We start from the raw sequence: 17590 nt of genomic DNA, 5'->3' as shown, positions 1-17590 counted from the left end.
GCGATCCTCTTGCTTCGGCCTCCAAAAGTGCTGGCATTACAGGCATGAGCCTGTTACAGGCCGAAAGAATGAGGGTCATGACCAACTCAGTATACCACTGGAGGCTATATGAGCAAATAGAAAACTGTTCTCATGAAAGCAGGATGTTGGAAAACTAACAACTGTGTCTGCCGCCAGAAGGGTTGCTGAGGGCAGTCACACCCCAAGCACAGTGTTCCTTGTGATTATCTATAGGAACATCTGAAGCCTGTTGTACAAAGAAAGCAATTATGTATACCTGTGATAAATCAAGCAGCTGACCAACCGTTACCTCTCCCTCCCTGCTCTTTCTACCTAATAAATACGAAGGGCTGTAGAAGCTCAGGGCCCTTGCTCACTAGAAGGAGCCCCCTGACCCCTTCTTCCAAAAATACTTTTTGTCTTTGTCTTCGTTTCTGCATTCGTCCCCCTTCGTTCACTCCCATAACAACCAACAGCGACAACTGGCACCTAGGACAGGGACGTGAGTGAAGGTCTGCTGGAGCAGAGAAACTGACACTGACAAGAAGAATGAGAATGAGAAACCCTGCGGCGAGTCTGCTGACAGCTGATATAAGGTCAGTGCCCTAAAGAGGTACTGGGAACGGGAAGTTTCTGAATCAGGGTAACATGGGGGAAGAATTTGGCTATTTTCTTTTTTATATGTGGAGTTTAGTTCATACTATTCTCCTGCCATTATTCATTTCTTATTCTGCTAGACAGCAGGAGTCATGTTCAGAGTCTAAAAATTTGAAAGAATCTTTCTGTTCCCTCAACAGCGCCAATTAAAAATAATAAACAGGAGCAGGAGGATGAAAATTGGCCTGTGTCACCCCCTCTAGTAGCAGAAACATCTGAACCGCCTCCTTCAGTAGCAGAAATAGAGACCCCAATACAAAGAACTTTACACTCTGCTGCTATAGCTGGAGAACGCTTAGGACCTTGAGCTTTTCCTATTTCCGTAAGGCCTGATCCACATAATCCACAGCAGTTTATTCATGAACACACCCCACTAGAATTTAAGTTGCTGAAGGAATTAAAAGCTAGTGTAGTTAATAATGGAGTACAAAGCCCATTTACTTTAGGACTGCTAGAATCTATTTGGCGCTATGCGCCTTCCACCCTTTGATGTAAAGCATTTGGCTTGCACTTGTTTGTCTGCTAGTGCATACCTGATATGGTATTTAAATTGGCAAGAACTGTGTGCAGACCAGGCTAGATAGAATCGTGCTGCTGGACACAGAGACATTACAGAGGATGCTGTTAGGCAGTGGCCCCTATTCAGACCTAGAACATCAAATAGCACTCCCAGACGCTGCTTAGAAGCAGTGTGCCTTGGCTGTTAAACGCACCTGGGCCACAATTCCAGAGGAAAGGGTCCCAGTACAATCTCTTTTACATATCATGCAAGGGTCACAGGAGCCCTATGCACATTTCTTGCAAGATTACCATAGGCAGTGAAGTGTCAGATTTCTCTTACCATGGCTACAGAAATGCTAACCTTAACTAGCTTTTGAGAATGCAAACACGGACTGTAAACATGCATTGGCATCTGTGAGATGTATAAAAAGCTTAGGAAATTTTATCAAAGCTTGTCAGGATGTGGGAACTGAGCTTCATCGCTCTACGATGTTGGCTGAAGCAAAGGAATAATAGATAATCATTATCCATCAGACAAAGTTTTGCAATTTTATAAAGTTTACCCTTTTATCCTCCCTGTGATTACTCATCACAAGCCTATTCCAGGTGGCCAGACTTATTTCACTGACGGCTCTTCCAAAGTGTGAGCATCTATTTATGGACCTAAGCATATTAAAACAATAAAAATCCCTGGTGTTTCAGCTCAATGCTCAGAATTAATGGCAGTTATTCAGGTTTTACAGCTCACTGCTTCCTCTCCTATTAATATTGTCTGTGATTTAGCCTATGTTGTAAATGTAGCCAGTTGCATTGAGACTGCCACTATTAAAAGCACCCTAGAACCAGAGCTGTTTAACTTGTTTCTAAGACTTCAGCGAGCTGTTTGCTCTCATGCTGCTCCTTTTCAAATTTCTCATATTCGCTCTGACACAACTTCCTGGACCACTACCTCTAGGTAATGATAGAGCAGATAAATTGATTGGTTCTGTGTTTCAGCAAGCTGAAGCCTGTCATGCATTACTGCATCAAAACACCTCTGCCCTTACTTGTATGTTTCATCTGCCTCGAAGCCAGGCTCGAGCTATTGTGCAAGCCTGCCCCACTTGTCAGCAAGTCCCTGGTGTTATACCGGTAGAAGGATGTAACCCACGAGGCTTAGCTCCAAATGAAATCTGGCAAATGGATGTTACACATATAGCAGCCTTTGACAAACTTAGCTATGTTCATATGACTATAGACACTTATTCTCATATGCTGCATGCTACATGTCAAACAGGTGAAACAGCTGGCCACGTCCAATGACATTGTCTGTTGTCATTTGCCGATATGGGGGTCCCCAAACAATTAAAAACTGACAATGGACCTGCTTATGTTAGTCATGCTTTTCAAAATTGTTTACAGTTATAGGCAGTCACTCACAAAACAAGAATTCCTTATAACCCTCGAGGACAAGGAATTATAGAGCAGGCACATCAAACGTTACAACATATGCTGAAAAAACAAAAAGGAGGTATAGGAGACCAGTTACCACCTCAAACAATACTACATTTAGCATTATTTACTTTAAATTTTTTAACTCCTGGTACAGATAATAAGACTCCGGTAGAATGACACTGGCAAATGTTAGAGGGAAAAAGGAAAGTTTACCCAAAAGTATTATGGAAATCCCTGGAAGAAGGACAATGGAAAGGCCTGGTAGATTTACTGACATGGGGATGAGGGTATGCTTGTGTTTTACAGATCAAGAAAACCACACAAGAAGATGAGAAACTGCTGGAGCATCAGGGTCAGGCAAAAACCTCTGACTCCATGTTTATGGCCATGCTAGCTGTGATATCCTGTGTGCTATGTTTTCCCTGTGCAGAGGCAAAAACATATTGGGCTTATGTTCCTAACCCCCCGGTAGTACGACCGGGGTGACACTCCTCCTGAGATATATCATGATCAAGGAGCATGGGCACCGGGACCCTTAACTCCCCCTGACACAGAGCAATTAGACTCTCAGAACAATGGTATCAATTATACCACTCCATTGGAGGGCCTTTCTTTATGCATCACCCAGGATACACTGCTCAACTGCAGTTGCCTTGCAATTCAATCCCAGGCATGGTTGAGTTACCATGGAAAATTTACGTACCTGTTGGGCCTTAGTTCTATTAATATTACTGGTGTAGTTACTAATCACTCCCAGCCCCATCACCCAAATTGTATTAATTATATAGAATGGGCTCCCTTTGATAATTCTAACCCCCCTCCTTGGACCCCGTGTCTTGGCTCCCTAGCTAGACAACAGTCCATGCTAATGGGAGACATTATTTACTGGGGTCCCCATGGTCATTTGGTTGGGAGACATGAGCATCAGACCTCATGGCATTAACTTTGCTGGCACTGGTGGCAAAACTTTAACATCTCCCACTACATCACATTGCGATTCAATCTCAATCTGCTGCCCAAATTGCTTGACACAGCACAAGCTTTAGCTCACCTTTGCCTCAATGGCATTATCAAGGAAAGAGAGGTCCAATTCGGGAGTCAATATGGAAAGCAGCACTCCCATTTATGAATGGCAGCATTTGGATTGGGACACTATCCAATAATAATTGTGCTAAACACAGTTTTAATGTTACCCTTGTAGAAAATATTACCACTCAATTTACAATTTGTTTTTAATCCTTATATTTTCTTAGCAGCAAAAAAAACCCACCTCCAGGTAGATGATGCCCAATTGACTTGTGATTCCTATCAACTGTATCATTGCCTTAATCATAGCACAATACAAACACATGACATATCCACCCTAACAATTCTAGGTCACGTTCCTGGATTATGAATTCCTGTAAATTTATCTGAGCCTTGGGCAGCCACCCCCGCTTTACATCTTATGAAACTCCTTTTTACTCCGCTTACTCATCATGCTCATAGAGCCTTAGGCATGATAATTTTTGTTATAGTCTCCTTAGTTACATTAATAACCTCTGTTGTGGTGTCCTCAGCAGCAACGCACAGCTCCATTCAAACAGCTCAATATGTGGAAAACTGGACATGCACAGTCAACCAGGCATGGATGCTTCAAAATAAAATTAACACCGAAATACAAACAGAGGTGGCAATGTTAAAGACTACTGTTCTGTGGCTAGGGGAACAAGTACAAAGTTTGCAGTTGCAGCAGCAATGCGTTGTCATTTTAATCATACTCATATTTGTGTGACCAATTTGGTATATAACCAAAGTGAATATCCATGGAGCCTTGTAAAAGCCCATTTACAGGGAGCTTTCACATTCAATGTTACTTTTGATATTAATGATTTACAAAGTAAAATCCTTAACTTGAATAAGCAGACTCAAGCATTTCAGCCCTCTTTAAAAGCTTGGGCAGAATTCCAGCAAGGTTTAGACAGCCTTAACCCTGGGACCTACTTCAAATAGCACCTCAATGTCTTTTTTGTAACTATGGGATTAATGTTATTATATTTTTGTTTTTTGTTAACAGTCTGCAAAATCAGCTGGACCACCAAACGGCAATTGAGAGCTGCACAACCTGCAATTACCTTTATTCAATTAATGCAAAAACAAAAATGGGGAGATGTTACAGGCGGAAAGAATGAAGGTGTGACCAACTTAGTATACCACTGGAGGCTATATGAGCAAACAGAAAACTGTTCTCATGAAAGCAGGATGTTGGAAAACTAACAACTGTGTCTGCCGCCAGAAGGGTTGCTGAGGGCAGTCATGCCCCAAGCGCAGTGTTCCTTGTGATTATCTATAGTAACATCTGAAGCCTGTTGTACAAAGAAAGCAATTATGTGTACCTGTGATAAATCAAGCAGCTGACCAACTGTTACCTCTCCCTCCCTGCTCTTTCTACCTAATAAATATGAAGGGCTGTAGAAGCTCAGGGCCCTTGCCCACCAGAAGCAAGGAGTCCCCTGACCCCTTCTTCCAAAAATACTCTTTTTGTCTTTGTCTTCATTTCTGCATTCGTCCCCCTTCGTTCATTCCCATAGCAACCAACAGCGACATGAGCCACCATCACACCCGGCAACATTTTCTTAAAAATTACATTTTACTTTGCTTTGTCTCACATTACACTTATGTCAACATCTTCTCATCTTTCCAAAGAGTTTCACTAGTAACTGCCTGTTGAAAGCTGGCAGTCTCAAACTTCAAGCATGATTCTGCAAGCCAAAGCTGAATTAGAAAATACAAAGCTTAAGAAAATCTTGGGCTAAATAAATACTGTAAATTTTAGTTTCTCCATTAAAGAATGGATAGGACTTAACAAAATTTTCGTCCTCCATAACATCCAAGGAATTTTTTCATTGTGTCACAGTATTTTTAAAACTGAGTCACATAGTCACACCTATGTAGGTGTCCACTGGCAATGGCTAATTCCTTGTGCCCTCTAGTATTAATAATTCTCTGATGCTAATCTCTAAAAGCATTAAAGATATTCAAAGAGGGCCAGGCACTGTGGCTCATGCCTGTAATCCAGGTACTTTGTGAGGCCAAAGCAAGAGGATCCCTTGAGCCCAGGAGTTCGAGACCAACCTGGGCAATATAGTGAGACCCTGTCTCTGTAAAAAAAATTCATAAAATTAAAAAAAAGAAAGATATTCAAAGAGCTTTTGATTGAAGATAGGTAACAATTGTCACCCTTTATCACTTCTGCTATAATTTTCATAATATGCTGTAACACAGTGACTCATAGTTCCCTTAATCAACTCTTCATCTAATTCTCAACTTCTTGTTTTCATTGTAGCAATTTTATCATTTGCATTACAAACATTTAGTATGCTGTCAATTTTTTAAAATAAAAAATAGGTTGGTGGGCATGGTGGCTCACACCTGTAATCTCAGCACTTTGGGAGGCCGGGGTGAGCAGATCACTTGAGGCCAGGAGTTCAAGACCAGCTTGGCCAACATAATAAAACCCTGCCTCTCTGCCTCTACAAAAAATACAAAAATTAGCCGCGTGTGGTGCACACTTGTAATCCCAGCTACTAGGGAGGCTGAGACATGATAATCGCTTGAACCTGGGAGGCAGAGGTAGCAGTGAGCTGAGATTGCACCACTGTACTCTAGCCTGGGCAACAGAACAAGACTCTGTCTCAAAAAATAAATAAATAAATAAAATAAAAGGCTGGGCATAGTGGCTTACGCCTGTAATCCTAGCACTTTAGGAGGCTGAGACAATTGCATCACTTGAACCCAGAAGTTTGAGACCAGCCTGGGCAACATGGCGAAACTCCATCTCTACAAAAAATTTTAAAAATTAGCCAGGCATGGTGGTGCATGCCTGTAGTCCCAGCTACTCAGGAGGCTGAGGTGGGAGGATCACCTGAGTTCAGGAAGGTTGAGACTGCAGTGAGTGGTGATGGTTCACTGCACTACAGCGTGGGTGACACAGTGAGACCCTGTCTCAAAAATAAGTAAAATAATTTAAAAATATATTTAGTATTGTCAATAGTATTGTCAGTAGTTCCCAATTTAGCCTCGGGAAAGAAAATGCTAAGTCAAATAGCTTTGTGGGCCCATGGTGGCTCATGCCTGTAATCCCAGCACTCTGGAAGGCCGAGGTGGGCAGATCAGAGGTCAGGAGTTCGAGACCAGCCTGACCAACATGGCAAAACCCCATCTCTACTAAAAATACAAAATTTAGCCAGGCGTGGTGGTGCACGCCTGTAATCCCAGCTACTCAGGAGGCTGAGACAGGAGAATCGCTTGAACCCAGGAGGCAGAGGTTGCAGTAAGCCGAGATCCCACCACTTCACTCCAGCCTGGGCAACAGAGCAAGACTCTGTCTCCAAAATTATTTTTTGTATTTATTTATTTATTTTGAGACTCAGTCTCGCCCTATTGCCCAAGCTAGAGTGCAGTGGCGTGATCTCAGCTCACTGCAACCTCTGCCTCCTGGGTGCAAGCATTACTTGCACAATGCCAACAAATGCCAACAAATAAGGCAAATTAATTTCAGGGACTTCTAATTGCTGAAGGGAAATTAAAATATAATCATGGTGAGATACCCTTTTCTTTTTGACAGGATCTTGCTATATTGCCCAGGCTGGCCTCAGACTTCTGGGCTCAAGAAATCCATCAGCCTCAGCCACTCGAGTAGCTGAGATTACAGGTGTGCACCACCACACCTGGTTCTGAAAGAATTTTCTAAAGAGATGATATTTGAGTTGGGATCTGAATAATTCAGCTAAGGAAAGATCTGGGCAGTTTTCCAAGAGAAAAAAAACAATAGTAACAAGCACAAAGGCCCTGAAATGGAAATAGACTTGGCATTTTCAAGGGACTGAAGATCAAATGACGGGTACAAGATGAGAAGTAAGGTCTCTATCTTGTAGGATCTTGGAAGCCAAATAAAGATTTTGGATTTTATTCTGAGTATAAAAGATAGCCATTGGTACAGGGGGTAGAAGTTATATGATCTGATTTATGATTTTATCTTACTCTGGCTGCTATGTAGAAAGATGAATTGTGTCAAGAAGAGAGGCAGAAAACTAGTAAACCATTGGAGTTCAGATAAGAGATATTAGTGGCTTTGACTAAGGTTGTGGCAGTACAAATTATAAGAAGAGATCAGATCTGGGATATATTTTGGAGGTACAGCCAATACGTCACAATGATGGCCTGGCTATGAATGGGAAGGAAAAAGAGAAAACAAAAGTGACATCTGGTTTGTGGGCTGAGCAACTAATGATATAAATTGAGATAGAAAAGGTTTATAGTAAGGGAAAGAGGGGTGAGAAAGAACAGACTGGGAGTAAATATTAGTTGGATATAGATTCACTTGCTGGAATAAAGAGATCCAGTGGTTTAAACCAGATTAAAAGTTCTCTTCCATATAACAACAATATAAGCAGTCTAGAGCTAAAATGTATGCTTCAGGTATTCAGAACCTGCACTCTTTCTATTGTTGCTCCCCCAACCCCTAGAGCAGTGCTTCTCAAACTGGTTGTGCATGGTCCACCCAATGCTGCACTTCTCTGCCTGGTCAAAGAAAGTTCACCACAACATCCATTGGGTTAGTGTTCCAGCTAGAGGAGAATGAGGAGGGGATATTTTATAAGATGTGCAGACAAAACTAGAGAGCTCAAAGCATAAAGATAACTACAATCCCAGCTGCTATCCAGAGTGTCTGAATCAGTGTGATTAAACAGCTTGGAAATCGGAAGAATGGGTCTGAGTTCTGCCAAACTTCTCACATTTTAAGTTGGCATTTAATATGTTTCCAGGTGTAGGTTTAATATCCTTGACAAAAATAGAAAATATTAAACATTGCATAAGATGAAGTGGGAAAAATGGTTCATTATAAGGTTTGATATACCAAAGCTAAACTGCTTTATTGAATACATCTTGTAAATTTTGTAAGTTGCTTTTAAAAGAATCAAATTCACTGATTTACATGGCATCTTCTGTTGGAATTCATAACCTCTCAATAGGCCAAAATGTCCTGATTCTAACTCTAAACTTCAGCCTTAACAAAAATACGTATTAAATGGGTGGCAAGACAGACTTGAGGATTCTTGATTCATCATTACAGGGGACTCACCCAAAACCCAAATGTAGTTTATCTCTTTGTTTGACATTCAGGAGAATTTTACCCTAGGTAATGGATCATTGTATGAGTCCATTTTCATGCTGCTGATAAAGACATACCTGGGCAATTTACAAAAGAAAGAGGTTTATTGCCGGGTGCAGTGGCTTATGCCTGCAATCCCAACACTTTGGGAGGCCGAGGTGGGCGGATCACAAGGTCAGGAGATCGATACCACCCTGGCTAACACGGTGAAACCCCGTCTCTACTAAAAATACAAAAAAATTAGCTGGGTGTGGTGGCGGGCGCCTGTGACAATGCCTGCTATGCGGGAGGCTGAGGCAGGAGAATGGCGTGAACCTGGGAGGCGGACCTTGCAGTAAGCTGAGATCGCGCCACTGCACTCCAGCCTGGGCAACAGAGTGAGACTCCGTCTCAAAAAAAAAAAAAAAAAAAGAAAGAGGTTTATTGGACTTACAGTTCCACGTGGCTGGGGAGGCCTCACAATCATGGTGGAAGGTGAAAGGCATGACTCACATGGTAGCAGACAAGAGAAGAGAGAAATAACTCTCATTTTTAAAACCATCAGATCTTGTAAGACTTATTCTCTATCATGAGAACAGCACAGGAAAGACCCACCCCCATTCTTCTTTTTTTTTTTTTTTTTTAAGATTAAGTTTCACTTTGACGCCCAGGCTGGAGTGCAGTGGTGCGATCTCGGCTCACTGCAACCTCCGCCTCCAGGTTCAAGTGATTCTCATGCCTCAGCCTCCCAAGTAGCTGGGATTACAGGTGCCCGCCACCATGCCTGGCTAATTTTTGTATTTTTAGTATAGATGGGGTTTCACCATGTTGGCCAGGCTGGTCTCAAACTCCTGATCGCAAGTGATCTCCCCCTTGGCCTCCCAAAGTGCTGGGATTACAGGCATGAGCAACCGCGTCCAGCCCACATGATTCAATTACCAGGTCCCTCCCAAGACACATGGGTTATGGGAGCTACAAGATAAGACTTGGGTGGGGACACAGAACCCAACCGTATCCTTCCACCCCTGGCCCCTCCCAAATCTCATGTCCTCACGTTTCAAAACCAATCATGCCTTCCCAATAGTCCTCCGAAGTCTTAACTCATTTCAGCATTAACTCAAAAGTCCGCAGTCCAAAGTCTCATCTGAGACAAGGCAAATCCCTTCTGCCTATGAGCCTGTAAAATCAAAAGCAAGTTATTTACTTCCTAGATAGAATGGTGGTATAAGCATTGGGTAAATATAGCCATTCCAAATGGGAGAAATTGGCCAAAACAAAGGGGCTACAGGACCCATGCAAGTCTGAAATCCAGCAGGGCAGTCAAATCTTAAAGCTTCAAAATGATCTCCTTTGACTCCATGTCTCACATCCAGGTCACACTGATGCAAGAGGTGGATTCCCATGGTCTTGGGCAGCTCCACTTCTGTGGCTTTGCAGGGTAAAGCCTCCCTCCAGGCTGCTTTCATAGGCTGGCATTGAGTGTCTGCAGCTTTTCCAGGCACACGGTGCAAGCTGTCGGTGGATCTACCATTCTGGGGTCTGGAGAATGGTGGTCCACTTCTCACAGCTCCATCAGGCTCCGACCCCACATTTCCCTTCTGCACTGCTCTAGCAGAGGTTCTCCATGAAGGCCCCACCCCTACAGCAAACTTCTGCCTGGGCATCCAGGCATTTCCATATATCTTCTGAAATCTAGATGGAGGTTCCCAAACCCCAATTCTTGACTTCTATGTACTCGCAGGCTCAACACCACATGGAAGCTGCCAAGATTTGGGGCTTCCACCCCCTGAAGCAGCAGCCCGAGCTCTATGTTGGCCCCTTTCAGTCACTACTGGAGCAGCTGAGACGCAGGGCACCAAGTCCCTATGCTGCACATAGCATGGGGACCCTGGGTGCTGCCCACAAAACCACTTTTTCCTCCTAGGCCTCTGGACCTGTTGATGGGAGGGGCTGCCATGAAGACCTCTGACGTGTCTGGGAGATATTTTCCCCATTGTCTTGGATATTAACATTCGGCTCCTTGGTACTTATGCAAATTTTTGCAGCCAGCTTGAATTTCCTCTCAGAAAATGGGATTTTCTTTACTATCACATTGTCAGGCTGCAAATTTCCCAAACTTTTATGCTCTCCTTCCCTTATAAAACTGAATGCCTTTTTGTTTTTTTTTTTTTTGAGACGGAGTCTCAGTCTGTTGCCCAGGCTGGAGTCAGTGGCATGATCTTGGCTCAATAGAACCTCCACCTCCCGGGTCCAGGCAATTCTCCTGCCTCAGCCTCCCGAGAAGCTGGGACTACAGGCGTGCACCACCATGCCAAGCTAATTTTTGTATTTCTAGTAGAGACAGGGTTTCACCATATTGGCCAGGCTGGTCTTGAACTCCTGACCTCTTGATCCACCCTCCTCGGCCTCCCAAAGTGCTGGGATTATAGGTGTGCGCCACCGCACCCAGTCAAAACAGAATGCCTTTAACAACACCCAAGTCACCTCTTGAATGCTTTGCTGCTTAGAAATGTCTTCCACTGGCCAACATAGTGAAACCATCTCTACTAAAAATACAAAAAATTAGAAGGGCGTGGTGGCGGACGCCTGTAATCCCAGCTACTCGGGAGGCTGAGACAGAATTGCTTGAACCCAGTAAGCTGAGATCAGACCATTGCACTCCACCCCGGGCGACAGTGCAAGACTCCGTCACAAAAAAAAAAAAAAAAAGAAATGTCTTCCACCAGATACCCTAAATCATCTCCCTCAAGTTCAAAGTCCCACAAATCTCTCAGGCAGGGGCAAAATGTCACCAGTCTCTTTGCTAAAACATAACAAGAGTCACCTTTGCTCCAGTTCCCAACAAGTTCCTCATCTCCATCTGAGACCACCTCAGACTGGATCTTATTGTTCGTATCACTATTAGCATTTTTGTCAATGCCATTCAACAAGTCTCTAGGAAGTTCCAAACTTTCCTACATTTTCCTGTCTTCTTCTGAGCCCTCCAAACTGTTCCAATGTTTGCCTGCTACCCAGTTCCAAAGTCACTTTCACATTTTCAGGTATCTTTTCAGCAACACCCCACTCTACTGGTACCAATTTACTGTATTAGTCCATTTCCATGCTGCTGATAGACATACCCAAGACTGGGCAATTTACAAAAGAAAGAGGTTTATTTGGACTTACAGTTCCACATGGCTGGGGAAAGACTCACAATCATAGTGAGGGCAAGGAAGAGCAAGTCACATCTTACATGGATGGCAGCAGGCAAAGAGAGAGAGCTTGTGCAGAGGAACTCCTTTTTTTTTTTTTTGGAGACAGAGTCTCCAATGTTGCCCAGGCTGGAGTGCAGCGGTGCAATCTCAGCTCACTGCAACCTCCTTCTCCCAGGTTCAAGCAATTCACTCTGCCTCAGCCTCCCTAGTAGTTTGGATTACAGGTGCCCACCACCATGCCCAGCCAGAACTCTTTTAAAAACCATCAGATCTCATGAGACTTATTCACTATCACAAGAACAGCACAGGAAAGACTTGTCCCCATGATTCAATTACCTCCCACTGGGTTTTAAGATGAGATGTGGGTGGGGACACAGCCAAACCATATCACAGCTACTGTGAAAGCAGAGTTGGAGGGTCACTTCAGCCTGGGAGGTTGAGGCTGCAGTGAGACGTGTTCATGCCAATGCATTCCAGCCTGGGTGACAAAGTGAGACCCTGTAAAAAAAAAAAAGAAAGACAGGAAAGAAAGGCTTATGTTTTACCCAAACAATACCTTACTATGACTGGCTCTGTGTCCCCACCCAAATCTCATCTTGTAGGTCCCATAATTCCTACATGTTGTGAGAGGGACCTGGCAGATGATAATTGAATCATGGGGGCAGGTCTTTCCCGTGCTGTTCTTGTGATAGTGAATAAGTCTCATGAGATCTGATGGTTTTAAAAACGAGAGTTTCCCTGCACAAGTTCTCTCTTCTCTTGTCTGCTGCCACGTGAGACATGCCTTTCACCTTCCACCATGATTATGAGGCTTCCCCAGCCATGTGGAACTGTAAGTCCAATAAACCTCTTTCTTTTGTAAATGTCCTAGTCTTGGGTATGTCTTTATCAGCAGCATGAAAAAGAACACAGTAAATTGGTACCAGTAGAGTGAGGCACTGCTAAAAAGATATCCAAAAATATGGAAGCAACTTTGGAACTGGGTTAACAGCCAGATGTTGGAACAGTCTGGAGGGCTCAGAAGAAGATAGGAAAATGCAGGAAAGTTCAGAACTCCCTAGAGGCTTGTTAAATGGCTTTGACAAAAATGCTGATAATTATATGGACAATGAAATCCAATCAGGTGGTCTCAGATGGAGATGAGGAACTTGTTGGGAACTGGAGCAAAGGTGACTTTTGTTATGTTTTAGCAAAGAGACTGGCGGCACTTTGCCCCTGCCCTAGAGATTTGTGAAACTTTGAACTGGAGAGAGATGATTTAGGGTATCTGACAGAAGAAATTTCTAAGCAGCAAAGCATTCAAGAGGTGACTTGGGTGCTGTTAAAGGCATTCAGTTTTTAAGGGAAACAAAACATAAAAGTTTGGAAAATTTGCAGCCTGACAACATGACAGAAAAGAAAATCTCATTTTCTGAGGAGAAATTCAAGCTAGCTGTAGAAATTTGCATCAGTAAGGAGGATCCGAATGTTAATCACCAAGACAATGGGGAAAATGGGCATGTCAGAGATATTCATGGCAGCTCCTCCCATCACAGGCCTGGAGGTTTAGGAAGAAAAAATGGTTTTGTGGGCCGGGCCCAGGGTCCCTCTGCTGTGTGCAGTCTAGGAACTTGGTGCCTTGTGTCCCAGCTGCCCCAGCTGTAACTAAAAGGGGCTGAGGCATAGCTTGGGCTATTGCTTCAGAGGGTGGAAGCCCCAAGCCTTGGCAGCTTCCACTTGGTGTTGAGCCGGTAGGTACACAGTAGTCAAGAATTGAAGTTTGAGAGTCTCCACCTAATTGATACAAAAAGCAGATAAACAGGCCAGGCATGATGGCTCATGCCTGTAATCCCAGCACTTTGGGAGGCCAAGGCAGGTGGATCACCTGAAGTCAGGAGTTTGAGACCAGCCCGGCCAACATGGCAAAACCCTGTCTCTACTAAAAACACAAAAATTAGCGTGATGTGGTGGTGTGCACCTGTAGTCCCAGCTATTCGGGAGGCCTAAGCAGGAGAATCTTTTGAACCTGGGAGGTGGAGGTTGCAGTGAGCTAAGACTGCACCATTGCATTCCAGCCTGGGTGACAGAGCGAGACTCCGTCTCAAGAAAAAAAAAACAAAAAGCAAAAAACAAAAAACCAGATAAACAGAGAAAAATTGAACTGCCATTAGAGAAGACGAGGAGATGTGGGAACCCAGATACTTGTCTTTAACTTCCTACTGATTCTCTATCCTCACAGATTTCTGACACACTACCAGAGGATTCAGGGCTCCATGAAACATAATTTGAAAATAACTAGCCTACCTTGGCAGTTCTCAAAGTTTGTAGTATCAAGACCCCTTGGCATGTTTAAAAATTGAAGACTCAAATAAGTTTTTTTCATGTGGATTGTGTAACTATTGGTATTTACCATATTAGAAATGAAAACTGACAAATTATATATAAAAGATTAATTCCTTAAAATTGACAATAAGCCCATTACATGTTAACATAAATATCATATTTCAATGAAAAATTACTATATTTTAAAAACAAAAAATAAGATTGGCATTGTTTTCATTTTTGTAAATCTCTAATATCTGACTTAAAAAACAGCTTAATTCTATCTGCTTTGATAGCACATTATAGTCTCCACAAAACTTCATTGTACACTTGTGAGAGAACAAGAGTGAAAAAAGCAAGTAACACATGAAAACTTTTTGACTTCATGGATCCCAGAAAGAACCTCGGAGATTGTCTACAGTCCCCAGCTCACATTTGGAGAACCTCTGTCCTAAATCCAAAGGTCCATTCTAGCTGGCACTGAAAATTGACTTAATTTCTGAAATCCTATTAACCGTTTTGAAGAGTCTGATTCTACCAAAATACTAAAAAAGAATGTGAGGTGAATACTAAATAGAAAAATGTTGAATTCAAAATGAAGGGACTAAGATAAGTGGTTTTTATTACAAAGCAAACTGTATTAGGTAACTTAAATCTATGTATGTTCAAAAAGATGTACTTGTCATATCTAGTGCAATTACTTGTTTACATATCTCTTCTACCCAACCTGTGAGCTTTGCAAGAAGGAACTGAGTCTTTTTTGTTTGGTTATTTTTTTGAGACAGTGAGTGTCTCGTTCTGTTCCCCAGGCTGCAGGGCAGTGGCGTGATCTCGGCTCACTGCAACCTCCGGTCCCCGAGTTCAAGCAATTCTCATGCCTTAGCCTCCTAAGCAGCTGGGATTACAGGTGCCCACCGCCTCACCCGGCTAACTTTTTGCATTTTTAGTGGAGCCGGGGTTTCACCATGTTGGCCAGGCTGGTCTGGAACTCCTGACCTCAGGTGATCCACCCGCTATGGCCTCCCAAAGTGCTGGGATTACAGGAGTAAACCACCGTGCCTGGCCAAAGGAATTCAGTCTTAATCCCTTTTGCATCTTCAGCCTTTAGGATAACGTCTGACACACAACAGGCATTAAATATTTGTTGGATGAATGAACTGAACTGCATAGAATGCAGAAAGCCTACATATACTGGCCAGGCATGGTGGCTCACACCTGTAATCCCAGCACTTTGGGAGGCCGAGACGGGCGGATCACCTGAGGTCAGGAGTTTGAGACCAGCCTGGTCAACATAGCAAAACCCGGTCTCTATTAAAAATATAAAAATTAGCCGGGCATGGTTGTGGGCGCCTGTAATCCCAGCTACTCGGGAGGCTGAGGCAGGAGAATCGCTTGAATCCGGAAGGAGGAGGTTGAGGTGAGCCGAGATTGCACCACTGCACTCCAGCCTGGGCGACAAGAGGCAGACTCCGTCTCAAACAAAACAACCAACCAACAAGCCTACATATCCTGCCACACGTGCTACAATCCACAGCAAACTGTTTCATCCACATTCAACCACTTTCTTAAAGTCACCATCATGATCCTATCAAGAAAACCGTAATTTATATGGTATTTTAATGTGCCTTTATAAATTACTAATCACTTTCTTCATGATGTATGTTAAAATGGCTTATGTCACCTGATGTAATCCTTAATGAGGGAAATAAAAGGCCATGACTATGCCTGGCTTTTTTTCTTATATGTTAGATTTGAGTGTTAAAATGACCTCGAAGCGGCGAAAGAAAGGAACAGAACTGCCCTCCACATTAAAAATGAGCAGGCTCCATAGGTTAATTTTACTCTTCCTCACGCACGGCACTTACATGTTGCAAACTCTCCGCTCCACAGCACGCACAGACATCCCAAATCCCGGATTGGGCCTGAGGAACATCTCTGCAAAGAGCGCCAGGAGGGCGTGGGGGTCCCGCCTCTCCCGCCAGGGACCAGGGAGTGGACACTCACTGGTCCAGTCATGAGGAACTCAGCATCCTCCTGACGGGAGGCGCCTCTTTCCCAGAAGCGGTGGGTCAGGAGGAATCTGACTAAACCCTGGGTTGCCCGCCCGGAGGGCGCGGTTGACCCCGGGGCCTCGAGGTTGTGGGCGAGGAGTAATACGCCCGCCGAGACCGACCCGCAGATCCAGGAGACTGAAACCCGAGGGCGGCGCTCCAGGGTGCTGAGGAGACCGGAAAGGCGGCCAGGACCTTCCGGTTGCCTCGGCCCACCACCCACCCAGTGTCCGCGCAGCCCTAAAGCCTGGCAGACGCGGAGCGCACGCGGCCTTTGCCTCGGCCAGGACAGGGCAGCGGGGAGAGGGCTGCTAGACAACAATTCTTGACCCCCCCACCTCAACCCACGACCGCCGGGTAGGCGCGCAAAGGGCCTACTCCTGCGGCGCGCCCCCGTCCCCCTGGTCCAGCGGACACGCCACGCACGCAGCCCCGCCCAGCGCCGCTCGCGGTAGGGGCGGAGCCGCTGAGCTGGCCAAAGCGGATTTGCCCAGCTCGGCCAGGGGCGGGGCAGGCCCTCCCAGCCAGGACCAGCCCCAGTCTCCCCGCCCCTGAGCCCTGAAGGAAATAGGGACCCGGCCCTGGGCCTTGTGTAGCGGGAGGGGGAGCTAGGAAGCAGCTGAGGGCAGAGTCCAGGAGGGCCTGGCTGCGGGGGAATGAAGCCTCCGCCTTCTCAGGCAAAAGCCTTTAAATACGGGCTCAGGCCCGGGACTCAGAGTGTAACGCGTGGCAGCCTGAGGGAGGGGCGTGCGCCGAGAGGGAGCTCAGACGGAGCGGGGCGCGGGTGAAGAAGCTGCGGCGGCGCGGCCCGTAGGAAGGTGCTGTCCGAACGATCGGGATAGGAGCGGTCCCTGCGCTTGCTGCTGGGAAGTGGGTAAGCGCCGCTCCCAGACTGGCCCCGCCGCCCGGGCGGGATGCTCCCAGGTCTGGGCGGGATGTGGAGGGAGCGGGGCTGGGGTGTGCGCGCTGCTCCCGGTCGCTCGCTGCGCTCGGTCCCGGGCTTCCCGTCTCACGACCTTCGTCTCTTTGGGGCTTAGGGCGGGAACCGCATTTTGGAACTGCTGTCCTGGGGATGTGGTCGTCTGGGCTTCTTATTCAAGACTCGTGAGTCTTCCAGCCCCTTCTCTTTCTGCCTTTACCCACTTTCCTGACTTGGATGAGATTTCCCTGCCGCCTCCAAAGCCGAACGCCCACCACAGGAAGCGGTTCTCTCGTTGGGGACCTCATTTTGGCCGCAGAGTCGTAGTTTTTTGTTTGTGTTTAAGAGTCTGCTCACCTGAGGGGCTCCTGCTTTTCTCATGCCGCCCCTCTTAAGAAAC

General features: G+C 45.1%; 1 protein-coding gene across 1 annotated transcript in view; it reads left to right on the top strand.

The window, feature by feature from the left end:
* The first annotated feature begins 16813 nt into the window (after positions 1-16813).
* UGDH (UDP-glucose 6-dehydrogenase) overlaps positions 16814-17590 on the top strand; it is a 28785-nt gene continuing 28008 nt past the window's right edge. The window contains exon 1 of the mRNA XM_001142520.7: positions 16814-17145. The gene's annotated coding sequence lies outside the window, so the exon portion shown is untranslated. The remainder of the gene's footprint in view (positions 17146-17590) is intronic.

Source organism: Pan troglodytes, chromosome 3 (genome assembly GCF_028858775.2).
Source record: "Pan troglodytes isolate AG18354 chromosome 3, NHGRI_mPanTro3-v2.0_pri, whole genome shotgun sequence".
In the NCBI taxonomy this organism is placed as follows: domain Eukaryota; kingdom Metazoa; phylum Chordata; class Mammalia; order Primates; family Hominidae; genus Pan; species Pan troglodytes.
Note: the sequence above shows the minus strand (reverse complement) of the source record. Positions and strands in the feature narration are given on the sequence as shown.